Consider the following 17,421-nt stretch of genomic DNA (forward strand, 5'->3'; position numbering starts at 1 on the left):
TATAATAGATTTAGCGTTTTCTCTGAATCGGTCTGCCAATAATTTCGATTTCCTATTGACATGTAACATTATCTGGTTGGTTTTCCAGCAGCGTACTATCCCACTAGCTGCTTTATACATTTCATTGCTTTTAGTTATCGTGATTTTCCAAATAAAAAATAGAAATTTTTTTCAAATAAAGGGCTTACGCATTAAAAAACTACCCCCATATTTAATGAAATAAAGGACTCGAGTACCTAAAAACTCAATGACGTTAATATATTTTTTTAGTATATGTACCTTTCAAGTATATTTTAAATTTATTCTTTGATATTTTGGCAGATTACTCTTCCTTATCAACAAATGGAAATATTAAAAAAAAAAACAAAATCAATAATCGTTTAACAAAAATCGACTCAGGACATACAAGAGACATGCTTAGGTGATCGTGGAGGAGTAGACGGATGAGAGGCACAAGTCCACCCGGGTCCACAATTAGGTAGCCCGCTGAACAAAGTGGCACCACAACCAAGTTTGGGTTTTGGTTTGGGTTTGGGTTTGGTTTTTTTGTTTGGGTTTGGGTTAGGTTTGGGTTTTGGTTTGGGTTTTGGTTTGGGTTTTCGTTTGGGTTTTGGTTTAGGTTTGGGTTTGGGTTTGGGTTTTGGTTTGGGTTTGGGTTTGGGTTTTGGTTTGGGTTTCGTTACGTTTGGGTTTGGTTTTGGGTTTGGGTTTTGTTAGATTTGGGTATGGATTTTTTTGAATTTGGTTTTAGTTTGGTTTGGGTTTGGTTCGGTTTGTTTTTGGTTTGGGTTTAGTTTAGGATTGGATTTGGGTTTGTTTTGGGATTGAGTTTACGTTTGGTTTGATTAGAGGTTTGGTTTAGTTTGATTTGCTTTGGTCAGGGATTCGATTTGTGTTGGCTTTGATGAGAATTTCGGCTGCTTGTTTGCTTGCATTTGATCAGAGATTTGTTAGAGTTTGGAATGGGTTTGTTTTGGCTTTAGGTTTAGGTTACGTTTGGGTTTGCTTTGGTCGGATATTTAGTTTGGTTGGATTTTGGTTGGTTTTGGACAAAGGTTTGGTTTGGATTTGCCTTGGTAAAAGGTTTGGTTTGGGTTTGCTTTCTTTAGAGATTGGGCTTCGGTTTGCTTTTTTTGGTTTGGTTTGGTCAGTCGTTTGGTTTGGTTTGCTTTTGTTGGAGGTGTGGTATGGGTTTTCTTTGGTCAGATGTAATGTTTGGTTTTGCTTTGGTCAGAAATTCGGTATGTATTTAGTTTAGTCAGATATCTGGTTTGATTTGATATTTTGCACAAGTTTCTTCTGATACTTTTTGCTATATTTATAATTTCCTGATTTACTGTCCGCACATCAAAATCCAGATTCATATACTTTATAATCATACTTTGAAGAATATCGATTTTGTCCTTTAATCCCTTCTTGTCCTGACAGGATTAGGACGTGTGGGAAAGAAGAACAGAGAGGCCCACAAGCAAAAGAAAGTCCTAAGATGAAAAAAGGTTACACATTGTAATATCGCTTTTTTATTTCAGTCCACCATAATCATTCCATATCCTCAAATTATTATTCATAGTGTCAATTCGAATTTTCTTCTATATACATAAACCAAACGTTTGTTGTGTGGAGTTTTGGTTTAGTTTGTTCACAGTTTAGGTTTGGGTTTGCTTTGGGCAAACATTTGGTTTGCTTTGGTTGGAATTTTTGTTTGGACTTGAATTGGTTATAGGTTTGATTTGGGTTTGCTATGGTCATAGGTTTTTTTGGATTTGCTTTCGTTAGAGGTTTTGTGTTGGTCTGCTTTGATAGAGGTTTTGATATGGTTAGAGGTTAGACTTGAGTTTGCAAGAACACTAAGGCCCACAAGCATAAAAAATCCCCAAGATTAAAATTTATCAACTAAATTAAGACCGGAGGAGTGGGAGCGTATGGATGTTTGTTGGGGTTGCTTTGGTTAGAGTTTTCGTTTGGACTTGAATTGGTAATAGGTTTGTTTTGGGTTTGCTTTGGTCATAGGTTTGTTTTGATTTGCTTTCGTTAGAGGTTTGGTGTTGGTCTACTTTGATAGAGGTTTGATATGGTTAGAGATTTGACTTGAGTTTGCAAAAACACTAAGGCCCACAAACATAAAAAATCCCCAAGATTAAAATTTATCAACTAATTTAAGACCGGAGCGTATGGATGTTTGTTGGGGTTTGGTATTGTTTAGGCTTTGGTTTTGGTTGATTAGGGTTTGGTTTCGGTTAGGTTTGGATTTGGGGTTGGTATGGGTTTGGGTTTGGGTTTGTGTTTGGGTTTGCGTTAGTTAGAGGTCCGGTGTTGGTCTGCTTTGATAGAGGTTTGATATGGTTAGAGATTTGACTTGAGTTTGCAAAAACACTAAGGCCCACAAGCATAAAAAATCCCCAAGAGTAAAATTTATCAAATAAATTAAGACCGGTGCGTATGGATGTTTGTTGGGGTTTGGTATTGTGTAGGCTTTGGTTTTGGTTGATTAGGGTTTGGTTTCCGTTAGGTTTGGGTTTGGGGTTGGTATGGGTTTGGGTTTGGGTTTGTGTTTGGGTTTGCGTTAGTTAGAGGTCCGGTGTTGGTCTGCTTTGATAGAGGTTTGATATGGTTAGAGATTTGACTTGAGTTTGCAAAATCACTAAGGCCCACAAGCATATATAATCCCCAAGTTTAAAATATATCAACTAAATTAAGACCGGTGCGTATGGATGTTTGTTGGGGTTTGGTATTGTGTAGGCTTTGGTTTTGGTTGATTAGGGTTTGGTTTCCGTTAGGTTTGGGTTTGGGTGGGTTTGGGTTTAGGTTTGGGTTTGGGTTTGGGTTTGGGTTTGGGTTTGGGTTTGGGTTTGAGTTTGAGTTTGGGTTTTGGTTTGGGTTTGGGTTTGGGTTTGGGTTTGGGTTTGGGTTTGGGTTTGGGTTTGGGTTTGGGTTTGGGTTTGGGTTTGGGTTTGGGTTTGGGTTTGGGTTTGGGTTTGGGTTTGGGTTTGGGTTTGGGTTTGCTTTTGTTGGGGGTGTGGTATGGGTTTTCTTTGGTCAGATGTAATGTTTGGTTTGCTTTGGTCAGAAATTCGGTATGTGTTTAGTTTAGTTAGATATCTTGTTTGATTTGATATTTTGCACTAATTTAATCTGATACTTTTTGCTATATTTATAATTTCCTGATTTACTGCCCGCACATCAAAATCCAGATTTATATATTTTATAATCATATTTTGAAGAATATCGATTTTGTCCTTTAATCCCCTTCTTTTCCTGACAGCACTAAGACGTGTGGGAAAGAAGAACAGTGAGGCCCACAAGCAAAAGAAAGTCCTAAGATGAAAAAAGTTTACACAATGTAATATCGCGTTTTTATTTCGGTCCACCATAATCATTCCATATCCTCAAATTATTATTCAGAGTGTCAATTCGAATTTTCTTCTATATACATAAACCAACCGTTTGTTGTGTGGAATTTTGGTTTAGTATGTTCACAGTTTAGGTTTGGGTTTGCTTTAGACAAACATTTGGTTTGCTATGGTCATAGGTTTGTTTTGATTTGCTTTCGTTAGAAGTTTGGTGTTGGTCTGCTTTGATAGAGGTTTGATATGGTTAGAGATTTGACTTGAGTTTGCAAAAACACTAAGGCCCACAAGCATAAATAATCCCCAAGTTTAAAATATATCAACTAAATTAAGACCGGTGCGTATGGATGTTTGTTGGGGTTTGTTATTGTGTAGGCTTTGGTTTTGGTTGATTAGGGTTTGGTTTCGGTTAGGTTTGGGTTTGGGGTTGGTATGGGTTTGGGTTTGGGTTTGGTTTGATTTGTTTTGGTTTGGTTTGGTTTTTGGTTGGGTTTTGTTAGATTTGGGTTTGGGTTTGGTTTGAATTTGGTTTGAGTTTGGTTTGGGTTTGGTTCGGTTTGTTTTTGATTTGGGTTTAGTTTAGAATTGGAAAAATCCCCAAGATTAAAATTTATCAACTAAATTAAGACCGGAGCGTATGGATGTTTGTTGGGGTTTGGTATTGTGTAGGCTTTGGTTTTGGTTGATTAGGGTTTGGCTTCGGTTAGGTTTGGGTTTGGGGTTGGTATGGGTTTGGGTTTGGGTTTGTGTTTGGGTTTGCGTTAGTTAGAGGTCCGGTGTTGGTCTGCTTTGATAGAGGTTTGATATGGTTAGAGATTTGACTTGAGTTTGCAAAATCACTAAGGCCCACAAGCATATATAATCCCCAAGTTTAAAATATATCAACTAAATTAAGACCGGTGCGTATGGATGTTTGTTGGGGTTTGTTATTGTGTAGGCTTTGGTTTTGGTTGATTAGGGTTTGGTTTCGGTTAGGTTTGGGTTTGGGGTTGGTATGGGTTTGGGTTTGGGTTTGGTTTGATTTGTTTTGGTTTGGTTTGGTTTTTGGTTGGGTTTTGTTAGATTTGGGTTTGGGTTTGGTTTGAATTTGGTTTGAGTTTGGTTTGGGTTTGGTTCGGTTTGTTTTTGATTTGGGTTTAGTTTAGAATTGGAAAAATCCCCAAGATTAAAATTTATCAACTAAATTAAGACCGGAGCGTATGGATGTTTGTTGGGGTTTGGTATTGTTTAGGCTTTGGTTTTGGTTGATTAGTGTTTGGTTTCGGTTAGGTTTGGGTTTGGGGTTGTTATTGGTTTGGGTTTGGGTTTGGGTTTGGGTTTGGGTTTGGGTTTGGGTTTGGGTTTGGTTTGACTTGTTTTGGTTTGGTTTGGTTTTTGGTTGGGTTTTGTTAGATTTGGGTTTGGGTTTGGTTTGAATTTGGTTTGAGTTTGGTTTGGGTTTGGTTCGGTTTGTTTTTGATTTGGGTTTAGTTTAGAATTGGAGAAATCCCCAAGATTAAAATTTATCAACTAAATTAAGACCGGAGCGTATGGATGTTTGTTGGGGTTTGGTATTGTTTAGGCTTTGGTTTTGGTTGATTAGGGTTTGGTTTCGGTTAGGTTTGGGTTTGGGTTTGGGTTTGGGTTTGGGTTTGGGTTTTGGTTTGGGTTTGGGTTTGGGTTTGGGTTTGGGTTTAGGTTTGGGTTTGGGTTTGGGTTTGGGTTTGGGTTTGGGTTTGGGTTTGTGTTTGGGTTTGGGTTTGCTTTTGTTGGGGGTGTGGTATGGGTTTTCTTTGGTCAGGTGTAATGTTTGGTTTGCTTTTGTCAGAAATTCGGTATGTGTTTAGTTTAGTCAGATATCTGGTTTGATTTGATATTTTGCACTAGTTTCCTCTGATACTTTTTGCTATATTTATAATTTCCTGATTTACTGCCCGCACATCAAAATCCAGGTTTATATACTTTATAATCATATTTTGAAGAATATCGATTTTGTCCTTTAATTCTTCTCCTGACAGCACTAGGACGTGTGGGAAAGAAGAATAGTGAGGCCCACAACAAAGGAAAGTCCTAAGATGAAAAAATTTACACAATGTAATATCGCGTTTTTATTTCGGTCCACCATAATCATTCCATATCCTCAAATTATTATTCATAGTGTCAATTCGAATTTTCTTCTATATACATAAACCAACCGTTTGTTGTGTGGAATTTTTTTTTAGTATGTTCACAGTATAGGTTTGGGTTTGCTTTGGACAAACATTTGGTTTGCTTTGGTTGGAGTTTTTGTTTGGACTTGAATTGGTTATAGGTTTGTTTCGGGTTTGCTGTGGTCATAGGTTTATTTTGATTTGCTTTCGTTAGAGGTTTGGTGTTGGTCTGCTTTGATAGAGGTTTGATATGGTTAGAGATTTGACTTGAGTTTGCAAAAACACTAAGGCCCACAAGCATAAATAATCCCCAAGTTTAAAATATATCAACTAAATTAAGACCGGAGCCTATGGATATTTGTTGGGGTTTGGTATTGTGTAGGCTTTGGTTTTGGTTGATTAGGGTTTGGTTTCGGTTAGGTTTGGGTTTGGGGTTGGTATGGGTTTGGGTTTGGGTTTGTGTTTGGGTTTGCGTTAGTTAGAGGTCCGGTGTTGGTACCCTTTGATAGAGGTTTGATATAGTTAGAGATTTGACTTGAGTTTGCAAAAACACTAAGGCCCACAAGCATAAAAAATCCCCGAGATTAAAATTTATCAACTAAATTAAGACCGGAGCTTATGGATGTTTGTTGGGGTTTGGTATTGTTTAGTCTTTGGTTTTGGTTGATTAGGGTTTGGTTTCGTTTAGGTTTGGGTTAGGGGTTGTTATGGGTTTGGGTTTGGGTTTGTGTTTGGGTTTGGGTTTGGTTTTGGGTTTGGGTGGGTTTGGTTTTGGGTAGGTTTGGGTTTGGGTTTGGGCTTGGGTTTGGGTTTGGGTTTGGGTTTGGGTTTGGGTTTGGGTTTGGGTTTGGGTTTGGTTTGGGTTTGGTTTGGTTTGGTTTGATTTTTGTTTGGGTTTTGTTAGATTTGGGTTTGGGTTTGGTTTGAATTTGGTTTGGGTTTGGTTCGGTTTGTTTTTGATTTGGGTTTAGTTTAGGATTGGATTTGGGTTTGTTTTGGGATTGAGTTTACGTTTGGTTTGAGTAGAGGTTTGGTTTGGTTTGATTTGCTTTGGACAGTGATTCGATTTGTGTTGGCTTTGATCAGAATTTCGGCTGCTTGTTTGCTTGCATTTGATCAGAGATTTGTTATGGTTTAGAATGGGCTTGGTTTGGCTTTAGGTTTAGGTTACGTTTGGGTTTGCTTTGGTCGGAGATTTAGTTTGGTTGGATTTTGGTTGGTTTTGGACAAAGGTTTGGTTTGGATTTGTCTTGGTAAAAGGTTTGGTTTGGGTTTGCTTTCTTTAGAGATTTGGCTTCGGTTTGCTTTTTTTGGTTTGCTTTGGTCAGTCGTTTGGTTTTGTTTGCTTTTGTTGGGGGTGTGGTATGGGTTTTCTTTGGTCAGATGTAATGTTTGGTTTGCTTTGGTCAGAAATTCGATATGTGTTTAGTTTAGTCAGATATCTGGTTTGATTTGATATTTTGCACAAGTTTCCTCTGATACATTTTGCTATATTTATAATTTCCTGATTTACTGCCCGCACATCAAAATCCAGACTCATATACTTTATAATCATATTTTGAAGAATATCGATTTTGTCCTTTAATCCCCTTCTTCTCCTGACAGCACTAGGACGTGTGGGAAAGAAGAACAATGAGGCCCACAAGCAAAAGAAAGTCCTAAGATGAAAAAAGTATACACATTGTAATATCGCGTTTTTATTTCGGTCCACCATAATCATTCCATATCCTCAAATTATTATTCAGAGTGCCAATTCGAATTTCCTTCTATATACATAAACCAACCGTTTGTTGTGTGGAATTTTGGTTTATTATGTTCACAGTTTAGGTTTGGGTTTGCTTTGGACAAACATTTGGTTTGCTTTGGTTGGAGTTTTTGTTTGGACTTGAATTGGTTATAGGTTTGTTTCGGGTTTGCTATGGTCATAGGTTTGCTTTGATTTGCTTTCGTTAGAGGTCCGGTGTTGGTCTGCTTTGATAGAGGTTTGATATGGTTAGAGATTTGACTTGAGTTTGCAAAAACACTAAGGCCCACAAGCATAAATAATCCCCAAGTTTAAAATATATCAACAAAATTAAGACCGGAGCGTACGGATGTTTGTTGGGGTTTGGTATTGTGTAGGCTTTGGTTTTGGTTGATTAGGGTTTGGATTCGGTTAGGTTTGGGTTTGGGGTTGGTATGGGTTTGGGTTTGGGTTTGTGTTTGGGTTTGCGTTAGTTAGATTTTCGGTGTTGGTCTGCTTTGATAGAGGTTTGATATGGTTAGAGATTTGACTTGAGTTTGCAAAAACACTAAGGCCCACAAGCATAAATAATCCCCAAGTTTAAAATATATCAACAAAATTAAGACCGGAGCGTACGGATGTTTGTTGGGGTTTGGTATTGTGTAGGCTTTGGTTTTGGTTGATTGGGGTTTGGATTCGGTTAGGTTTGGGTTTGGGGTTTGGTATGGGTTTGGGTTTGGGTTTGTGTTTGGGTTTGCGTTAGTTAGAGGTCTGGTGTTGGTCTGCTTTGATAGAGGTTTGATATGGTTAGAGATTTGACTTGAGTTTGCAAAAACACTAAGGCCCACAAGCATAAAAAATCCCCAAGTTTAAAATTTATCAACTAAATTAAGACCGGAGGAGTGGCAGCGTATGGATGTTTGTTGGGGTTTGGTATTGTTTAGGCTTTGGTTTTGGTTGATTAGGGTTTGGTTTCGGTTAGGTTTGGGTTTTTGGTTGTTATTGGTTTGGGTTTGGGTTTGGGTTTGGGTTTGGGTTTCGGTTTGGGTTTGAGTTTGGGTTTGGGTTTAGGTTTGGGTTTGGGTTTGGGTTTGGGTTTGGTTTGGCTTTGGGTTTAGGTTTGGGTTTGGGTTTGGGTTTGGGTTTGGGTTTGGTTTGGTTTGTTTTGGTTTGGTTTGGTTTTTGGTTCGGTTTTGTTAGATTTGGGTTTGGGTTTGGTTTGAATTTGGTTTGAGTTTTGTTTGAGTTTGGTTTGAGTTTGGTTTGGGTTTGGTTCGGTTTGTTTTTGATTTGGGTTTAGTTTAGGATTGGAAAAATCACTAGATTAAAATTTATCAACTAAATTAAGACCGGAGCGTATGGATGTTTGTTGGGGTTTGGTATTGTTTAGGCTTTGGTTTTGGTTGATTAGGGTTTGGTTTCGGTTAGGTTTGGGTTTGGGGTTGTTATTGGTTTGGGTTTGGGTTTGGGTTTGGGTTTGGGTTTGGGTTTGGGTTTGGGTTTGGGTTTGGGTTTGGGTTTGGTTTGGCTTTGGGTTTAGGTTTGGGTTTGGGTTTGGGTTTGGGTTTGGGTTTGGGTTTGGGTTTGGGTTTGGGTTTGGGTTTGGGTTTGGGTTTGGGTTTGGGTTTGGGTTTGGGTTTGGGTTTGGGTTTGGGTTTGGGTTTGGGTTTGGGTTTGGGTTTGGTTTGAGTTTTGTTTGAGTTTGGTTTGGGTTTGGTTCGGTTTGTTTTTGATTTGGGTTTAGTTTAGGATTGGAAAAATCCCCAAGATTAAAATTTATCAACTAAATTAAGACCGGAGCGTATGGATGTTTGTTGGGGTTTGGTATTGTGTAGGCTTTGGTTTTGGTTGATTAGGGTTTGGTTTCCGTTATTTTTGGGTTTGGGTTTGGGTTTGTGTTTAGGTTTGCGTTTAGGTTTGGGATTAGGTTTGGGTTTGGGTTTGGGTTTTGGTTTGTTTTTGGGTTTGGGTTTGGGTTTGGGTTTGGGTTTGGGTTTGGGTTTGGGTTTGGGTTTGGGTTTGGGTTTGGGTTTGGGTTTGGGTTTGGGTTTGGGTTTGGGTTTGGGTTTGGGTTTGGGTTTGGGTTTGGGTTTGGGTTTGGGTTTGGGTTTGGTTTGGTTTTGGGTTTGGGTGGGTTTGGGTTTGGGTTTGGGTTTGGGTTTGCTTTTGTGGGGGGTGTGGTATGGGTTTTCTTTGGTCAGATGTAATGTTTGGTTTGCTTTGGTCAGAAATTCGGTATGTGTTTAGTTTAGTCAGATATCTGGTTTGATTTGATATTTTGCACTAGTTTCCTCTGATACTTTTTGCTATATTTATAATTTCCTGATTTACTGCCCGCACATCAAAATCCAGATTTATATACTTTATAATCATATTTTGAAGAATATCGATTTTGTCCTTTAATTCTTCTCCTGACTGCACTAGGACGTGTGGGAAAGAAGAATAGTGAGGCCCACAAGCAAAAGAAAGTCCTAAGATGAAAAAAGTTTACACAATGTAATATCGCGTTTTTATTTCGGTCCACCATAATCATTCCATATCCTCAAATTATTATTCATAGTGTCAATTTGAATTTTCTTCTATATACATAAACCAACCGTTTGTTGTGTGGAATTTTGGTTTAGTATGTTCACAGTTTAGGTTTGGGTTTGCTTTGGACAAACATTTGGTTTGCTTTGGTTGGAGTTTTTGTTTGGACTTGAATTGGTTATAGGTTTGTTTCGGGTTTGCTATGGTCATAGGTTTGTTTTGATTTGCTTTCGTTAGAGGTTTGGTGTTGGTCTGCTTTGATAGAGGTTTGATATGGTTAGAGATTTGACTTGAGTTTGCAAAAACACTAAGGCCCACAAGCATAAAAAATTCCCAAGATTAAAATTTATCAACTAAATTAAGACCGGAGCGTATGGATGTTTGTTGGGATTTGGTATTGTGTAGGCTTTGGTTTTGGTTGATTAGGGTTTGGTTTCGGTTAGGTTTGGGTTTGGGGTTGGTATGGGTTTGGGTTTGGGTTTGTGTTTGGGTTTGCTTTAGTTAGAGGTCCGGTGTTGGTCTGCTTTGATAGAGGTTTGATATGGTTAGAGATTTGACTTGAGTTTGCAAAAACACTAAGGCCCACAAGCATAAAAAATTCCCAAGATTAAAATTTATCAACTAAATTAAGACCGGAGCGTATGGATGTTTGTTGGGGTTTGGTATTGTGTAGGCTTTGGTTTTGGTTGATTAGAGTTTGGTTTCGGTTAGGTTTGGGTTTGGGGTTGGTATGGGATTGGGTTTGGGTTTGGATTTGGGTTTGTGTTTGGGTTTGCGTTAGTTAGAGGTCCAGTGTTGGTCTGCTTTGATAGAGGTTTGATATGGTTAGAGATTTGACTTGAGTTTGCAAAAACACTAAGGCCCACAAGCATAAAAAATCCCCAAGTTTAAAATTTATCAACTAAATTAAGACCGGAGGAGTGGCAGCGTATGGATGTTTGTTGGGGTTTGGTATTGTTTAGGCTTTGGTTTTGGTTGATTAGGGTTTGGTTTCGGTTAGGTTTGGGTTTGGGGTTGTTATGGGTTTGGGTTTGGGTTTGGGTTTGGGTTTGTGTTTGGTTTGGGTTTAGGTTTGGGTTTGGGTTTGGGTTTGGGTTTGGTTTGGTTTGTTTTGGTTTGATTTGGTTTTTGGTTGGGTTTTGTTAGATTTGGGTTTGGGTTTGGTTTGAATTTGGTTTGAGTTTGGTTTGAGTTTGGTTTGGGTTTGGTTCGGTTTGTTTTTATTTGGGTTTAGTTTAGGATGGGATTTGGGTTTGTTTTGGGATTGAGTTTACGTTTGGTTTGATTAGAGGTTTGATTTGGTTTGATTTGCTTTGGTCAGGGTTTCGATTTGTGTTGGCATTGATCAGAATTTCGGCTGCTTGTTTGCTTGCATTTGATCAGAGATTTGTTATGGTTTGGAATTTGTTATGGTGGGCTTGGTTTGGCTTTAGGTTTAGGTTACGTTTGGGTTTGCTTTGGTCGGAGATTTAGTTTAGTTGGATTTTGATTGGTTTTGGACAAAGGTTTGGTTTGGATTTGTCTTGGTAAAAGGTTTGGTTTGGGTTTGCTTTCTTTAGCGATTTGGCTTCGGTTTTTTTTTGGTTTGCTTTGGTCAGTCGTTTGGTTTGGTTTGCTTTTGTTGGGGGTGTGGTATGGGTTTTCTTTGGTCAGATGTAATGTTTGGTTTGCTTTGGTCAGAAATTCGGTATGTGTTTAGTTTAGTCAGATATCTGGTTTGATTTGATATTTTGCACTAGTTTCCTCTGGTACTTTTTGCTATATTTATAATTTCCTGATTTACTGCCCGCCCATCAAAATCCAGGTTTATATACTTTATAATCATATTTTGAAGAATATCGATTTTGTCCTTTAATTCTTCTCCTGACTGCACTATTACGTGTGGGAAAGAAGAACAGCGAGGCCCACAAGCAAAAGAAAGTCCTAAGATGAAAAAAGTTTACACAATGTAATATCGCGTTTTTATTTCGGTCCACCATAATCATTCCATATCCTCAAATTATTATTCATAGTGTCAATTCGAATTTTCTTCTATATACATAAACCAACCGTTTGTTGTGTGGAATTTTGGTTTAGTATGTTCACAGTTTAGGTTTGGGTTTGCTTTGGACAAACATTTGGTTTGCTTTGGTTGGAGTTTTTGTTTGGACTTGAATTGGTTATAGGTTTGTTTCGGGTTTGCTATGGTCATACGTTTGCTTTGATTTGCTTTCGTTAGAGGTTTGGTGTTGGTCTGCTTTGATAGAGGTTTGATATGGTTAGAGATTTGACTTGAGTTTGCAAAAACACTAAGGCCCAAAAGCATAAATAATCCCCAAGTTTAAAATATATCAACTAAATTAAGACCGGAGCGTATGGATATTTGTTGGGGTTTGGTATTGTGTAGGCTTTGGTTTTGGTTGATTAGGGTTTGGTTTCGGTTAGGTTTGGGTTTGGGGTTGGTATGGGTTTGGGTTTGGGTTTGGGTTTGAGTTTGGGTTTGGGTTTGGGTTTGGGTTTGGTTTGGGTTTGGGTTTGGGTTTGGGTTTGGGTTTGGGTTTGGGTTTGGGTTTGGGTTTGGGTTTGGGTTTGGGTTTGTGTTTGGGTTTGCGTTAGTTAGAGGTCCGGTGTTGGTCTGCTTTGATAGAGGTTTGATATGGTTAGAGATTTGACTTGAGTTTGCAAAAACACTAAGGCCCACAAGCATAAATAATCCCCAAGTTTAAAATATATCAACAAAATTAAGACCGGAGCGTACGGATGTTTGTTGGGGTTTGGTATTGTGTAGGCTTTGGTTTTGGTTGATTAGGGTTTGGATTCGGTTAGGTTTGGGTTTGGGGTTGGTATGGGTTTGGGTTTGGGTTTGTGTTTGGGTTTGCGTTAGTTAGATTTTCGGTGTTGGTCTGCTTTGATAGAGGTTTGATATGGTTAGAGATTTGACTTGAGTTTGCAAAAACACTAAGGCCCACAAGCATAAATAATCCCCAAGTTTAAAATATATCAACAAAATTAAGACCGGAGCGTACGGATGTTTGTTGGGGTTTGGTATTGTTTAGGCTTTGGTTTTGGTTGATTAGGGTTTGGTTTCGGTTAGGTTTGGGTTTGGGGTTGTTATTGGTTTGGGTTTGGGTTTGGGTTTCGGTTTGGGTTTGAGTTTGGGTTTGGGTTTAGGTTTGGGTTTGGGTCTGGGTTTGGGTTTGGTTTGGCTTTGGGTTTAGGTTTGGGTTTGGGTTTGGGTTTGGGTTTGGTTTTGGTTTGTTTTGGTTTGGTTTGGTTTTTGGTTCGGTTTTGTTAGATTTGGGTTTGGGTTTGGTTTGAATTTGGTTTGAGTTTTGTTTGAGTTTGGTTTGAATTTGGTTTGGGTTTGGTTCGGTTTGTTTTTGATTTGGGTTTAGTTTAGGATTGGAAAAATCACTAGATTAAAATTTATCAACTAAATTAAGACCGGAGCGTATGGATGTTTGTTGGGGTTTGGTATTGTTTAGGCTTTGGTTTTGGTTGATTAGGGTTTGGTTTCGGTTAGGTTTGGGTTTGGGGTTGTTATTGGCTTGGGTTTGGGTTTGGGTTTGGGTTTGGGTTTGGGTTTGGGTTTGGGTTTGGTTTGGCTTTGGGTTTAGGTTTGGGTTTGGGTTTGGGTTTGGGTTTGGTTTGGTTTGTTTTGGTTTGGTTTGGTTTTTGGTTGGGTTTTGTTAGATTTGGGTTTGGGTTTGGTTTGAATATGGTTTGAGTTTGGTTTGAGTTTGGTTTGGGTTTGGTTCGGTTTGTTTTTGATTTGGGTTTAGTTTAGGATTTAAAAAATCCCCAAGATTAAAATTTATCAACTAAATTAAGACCGGAGCGTATGGATGTTTGTTGGGGTTTGGTATTGTGTAGGCTTTGGTTTTGGTTGATTAGGGTTTGGTTTCGGTTAGGTTTGGGTTTGGGGTTGGTATGGGTTTGGGTTTGGGTTTGGGTTTGAGTTTGGGTTTGGGTTTGGGTTTGGGTTTGGTTTGGGTTTGGGTTTGGGTTTGGGTTTGGGTTTGGGTTTGGGTTTGGGTTTGGGTTTGGGTTTGGGTTTGGGTTTGGGTTTGGGTTTGTGTTTGGGTTTGCGTTAGTTAGAGGTCCGGTGTTGGTCTGCTTTGATAGAGGTTTGATATGGTTAGAGATTTGACTTGAGTTTGCAAAAACACTAAGGCCCACAAGCATAAATAATCCCCAAGTTTAAAATATATCAACAAAATTAAGACCGGAGCGTACGGATGTTTGTTGGGGTTTGGTATATTGTAGGCTTTGGTTTTGGTTGATTAGGGTTTGGATTCGGTTAGGTTTGGGTTTGGGGTTGGTATGGGTTTGGGTTTGGGTTTGTGTTTGGGTTTGCGTTAGTTAGATTTTCGGTGTTGGTCTGCTTTGATAGAGGTTTGATATGGTTAGAGATTTGACTTGAGTTTGCAAAAACACTAAGGCCCACAAGCATAAATAATCCCCAAGTTTAAAATATATCAACAAAATTAAGACCGGAGCGTACGGATGTTTGTTGGGGTTTGGTATTGTTTAGGCTTTGGTTTTGGTTGATTAGGGTTTGGTTTCGGTTAGGTTTGGGTTTGGGGTTGTTATTGGTTTGGGTTTGGGTTTGGGTTTCGGTTTGGGTTTGAGTTTGGGTTTGGGTTTAGGTTTGGGTTTGGGTCTGGGTTTGGGTTTGGTTTGGCTTTGGGTTTAGGTTTGGGTTTGGGTTTGGGTTTGGGTTTGGTTTTGGTTTGTTTTGGTTTGGTTTGGTTTTTGGTTCGGTTTTGTTAGATTTGGGTTTGGGTTTGGTTTGAATTTGGTTTGAGTTTTGTTTGAGTTTGGTTTGAATTTGGTTTGGGTTTGGTTCGGTTTGTTTTTGATTTGGGTTTAGTTTAGGATTGGAAAAATCACTAGATTAAAATTTATCAACTAAATTAAGACCGGAGCGTATGGATGTTTGTTGGGGTTTGGTATTGTTTAGGCTTTGGTTTTGGTTGATTAGGGTTTGGTTTCGGTTAGGTTTGGGTTTGGGGTTGTTATTGGTTTGGGTTTGGGTTTGGGTTTGGGTTTGGGTTTGGGTTTGGGTTTGGGTTTGGTTTGGCTTTGGGTTTAGGTTTGGGTTTGGGTTTGGGTTTGGGTTTGGTTTGGTTTGTTTTGGTTTGGTTTGGTTTTTGGTTGGGTTTTGTTAGATTTGGGTTTGGGTTTGGTTTGAATATGGTTTGAGTTTGGTTTGAGTTTGGTTTGGGTTTGGTTCGGTTTGTTTTTGATTTGGGTTTAGTTTAGGATTTAAAAAATCCCCAAGATTAAAATTTATCAACTAAATTAAGACCGGAGCGTATGGATGTTTGTTGGGGTTTGGTATTGTGTAGGCTTTGGTTTTGGTTGATTAGGGTTTGGTTTCCGTTAGGTTTGGGTTTGGGGTTGTTGTGGGTTTGGGTTTGGGTTTGTGTTTAGGTTTGCGTTTGGGTTTGGGATTAGGTTTGGGTTTGGGTTTGGGTTTTGGTTTGGGTTTGGGTTTGGGTTTGGGTTTGGGTTTGGGTTTGGGTTTGGGTTTGGGTTTGGGTTTGGGTTTGGGTTTGGGTTTGGGTTTGGGTTTGGGTTTGGGTTTGGGTTTGGGTTTGGGTTTGGGTTTGGGTTTGGGTTTGCTTTTGGGTTTGGGTGGGTTTGGGTTTGGGTTTGGGTTTGGGTTTGCTTTTGTGGGGGGTGTGGTATGGGTTTTCTTTGGTCAGATGTAATGTTTGGTTTGCTTTGGTCAGAAATTCGGTATGTGTTTAGTTTAGTCAGATATCTGGTTTGATTTGATATTTTGCACAAGTTTCCTCTGATACTTTTTGCTATATTTATAATTTCCTGATTTACTGCCCGCACATCAAAATCCAGATTTATATACTTTATAATCATATTTTGAAGAATATCGATTTTGTCCTTTAATTCTTCTCCTGACAGCACTAGGACGTGTGGGAAAGAAGAACAATGAGGCCTACAAGCAAAAGAAAGTCCTAAGGTGAAAAAAGTTTACACATTGTAATATCGCGTTTTTATTTCGGTCCACCATAATCATTCCATATCCTCAAATTATTATTCAGAGTGCCAATTCGAATTTCCTTCTATATACATAAACCAACCGTTTGTTGTGTGGAATTTTGGTTTAGTATGTTCACACTTTAAGTTTGGGTTTGCTTTGGACAAACATTTGGTTTGCTTTGGTTGGAGTTTTTGTTTGGACTTGAATTGGTTATAGGTTTGTTTCGGGTTTGCTATGGTCATAGGTTTGCTTTGATTTGCTTTCGTTAGAGGTTGGGTGTTGGTCTGCTTTGATAGAGGTTTGATATGGTTAGAGATTTGACTTGAGTTTGCAAAAACACTAAGGCCCACAAGCATAAAAAATCCCCAAGTTTAAAATATATCAACTAAATTAAGACCGGAGGAGTGGCAGCGTATGGATGTTTGTTGGGGTTTGGTATTGTTTAGGCTTTGGTTTTGGTTGATTAGGGTTTGGTTTCGGTTAGGTTTGGGTTTGGGGTTGTTATTGGTTTGGGTTTGGGTTTGGGTTTCGGTTTGGGTTTGAGTTTGGGTTTGGGTTTAGGTTTGGGTTTGGGTCTGGGTTTGGGTTTGGTTTGGCTTTGGGTTTAGGTTTGGGTTTGGGTTTGGGTTTGGGTTTGGTTTTGGTTTGTTTTGGTTTGGTTTGGTTTTTGGTTCGGTTTTGTTAGATTTGGGTTTGGGTTTGGTTTGAATTTGGTTTGAGTTTTGTTTGAGTTTGGTTTGAATTTGGTTTGGGTTTGGTTCGGTTTGTTTTTGATTTGGGTTTAGTTTAGGATTGGAAAAATCACTAGATTAAAATTTATCAACTAAATTAAGACCGGAGCGTATGGATGTTTGTTGGGGTTTGGTATTGTTTAGGCTTTGGTTTTGGCTGATTAGGGTTTGGTTTCGGTTAGGTTTGGGTTTGGGGTTGTTATTGGTTTGGGTTTGGGTTTGGGTTTGGGTTTGGTTTGGCTTTGGGTTTAGGTTTGGGTTTGGGTTTGGGTTTGGGTTTGGTTTGGTTTGTTTTGGTTTGGTTTGGTTTTTGGTTGGGTTTTGTTAGATTTGGGTTTGGGTTTGGTTTGAATATGGTTTGAGTTTGGTTTGAGTTTGGTTTGGGTTTGGTTCGGTTTGTTTTTGATTTGGGTTTAGTTTAGGATTTAAAAAATCCCCAAGATTAAAATTTATCAACTAAATTAAGACCGGAGCGTATGGATGTTTGTTGGGGTTTGGTATTGTGTAGGCTTTGGTTTCCGTTAGGTTTGGGTTTGGGGTTGTTGTGGGTTTGGGTTTGGGTTTGTGTTTAGGTTTGCTTTTGGGTTTGGGATTAGGTTTGGGTTTGGGTTTGGGTTTTGGTTTGGGTTTGGGTTTGGGTTTGGGTTTGGGTTTGGGTTTGGGTTTGGGTTTGGGTTTGGGTTTGGGTTTGGGTTTGGGTTTGGGTTTGGGTTTGGGTTTGGGTTTGGGTTTGGGTTTGGGTTTGGGTTTGGGTTTGGGTTTGGGTTTGGGTTTGGGTTTGGGTTTGGGTTTGGTTTTGGGTTTGGGTGGGTTTGGGTTTGGGTTTGGGTTTGCTTTTGTGGGGGGTGTGGTATGGGTTTTCTTTGGTCAGATGTAATGTTTGGTTTGCTTTGGTCAGAAATTCGGTATGTGTTTTGTTTAGTCAGATATCTGGTTTGATTTGATATTTTGCACTAGTTTCCTCTGATACTTTTTG

The sequence above is a fragment of the Rhynchophorus ferrugineus genome, unplaced genomic scaffold, assembly GCF_030347505.1.
Source record: "Rhynchophorus ferrugineus isolate W39M unplaced genomic scaffold, kcgeb_rfMv2 rfM3, whole genome shotgun sequence".
Lineage (NCBI taxonomy): Eukaryota > Metazoa > Arthropoda > Insecta > Coleoptera > Curculionidae > Rhynchophorus > Rhynchophorus ferrugineus.